Source organism: Acinonyx jubatus, chromosome B1 (genome assembly GCF_027475565.1).
Source record: "Acinonyx jubatus isolate Ajub_Pintada_27869175 chromosome B1, VMU_Ajub_asm_v1.0, whole genome shotgun sequence".
Lineage (NCBI taxonomy): Eukaryota > Metazoa > Chordata > Mammalia > Carnivora > Felidae > Acinonyx > Acinonyx jubatus.
The window spans coordinates 101,910,350-101,911,403 of NC_069382.1; positions in this window are offsets into that span (position 1 = coordinate 101,910,350).

Sequence of the window (1,054 nt, forward strand, 5' to 3'; positions counted from 1 at the left end):
GTTTTATATTAATACAATAAAAATCACTCCCTAACTCAGTGGATCAAATGACCGTTTTTATTTACTTATGATTCATATTATGAATTCCATGTATCTAATGGATTCATATTAACACTTCAGTGGAGGCCATCTGAGCAGTTATGTCTCCTCTAAGGTCACTTGTACACTTGAACTAAGCTTGCAGTTCATCCTGAGTTAACTTATGTGTCTGTATATTGGTGTTGACTCTCATGTGGTTCCCATGTCTCCAACAAGCTAGCCTGGCCTGCATATGATAGAAAACGAGCTTCCAGAAGCAAGAAGCTAATGTGGGAGAGGACTGTGCAAAGGATCATGCAGAAGACAATGATTTTCAAGGCAAAGAGGCATTATTTATTGAGATCACACATGAGCATCAAAACTCAAGGCAGCACCACTACCACTCACATCCTTTTATCCGTCAGCTTTTTTTTTTCAATCTTTATTTTTGAGAGAGAGAGAGAGCGTGAACAGGGGAGGGACAGACAGGCAGACACAGAATCTGAAGTGGGCTCCAGGCTCTGAGCTGTCAGCACAAAGCATGATGCAGGGCTCGAACTCCCGGACCGCGAGATCATGACCTGAGCCGAAGTTGGATGCTTAACCGACTGAGCCACTCAGGCACCCCTATCCATCAGCTTTTAATCAATTCTGTACACTGGAATTTCCTAAAGGGCATTCCAAGTGTAGTAGGAAGTATCTTTGAAATAATTGATTTTTACCTCAAGTATTCCTTGAGTATATCCTTCCCCCTGTCCCAAGCTGTCTTAAGAGACATTTCCTTAGGGAATAGAACCCTAGCAGAATATGAGGAAAAGGGAGCTCTTTGTTTCTTCTGAAATTTTAAAAATATAGCTTTTTAGGAAACAAAAACGACTCATGGCATAGAGTAAAAGATTTGTGTGGAAATCTCATGGGAAAAGCCCCAAACCATTAGATACATGGACATCAGCCCAATTTCCTAGAAACCTAAAGAAAGCAGGAAGCACTCATAGAATAGCTAAATTTCATGATAAGAAAGATGGGGCCTGTATAT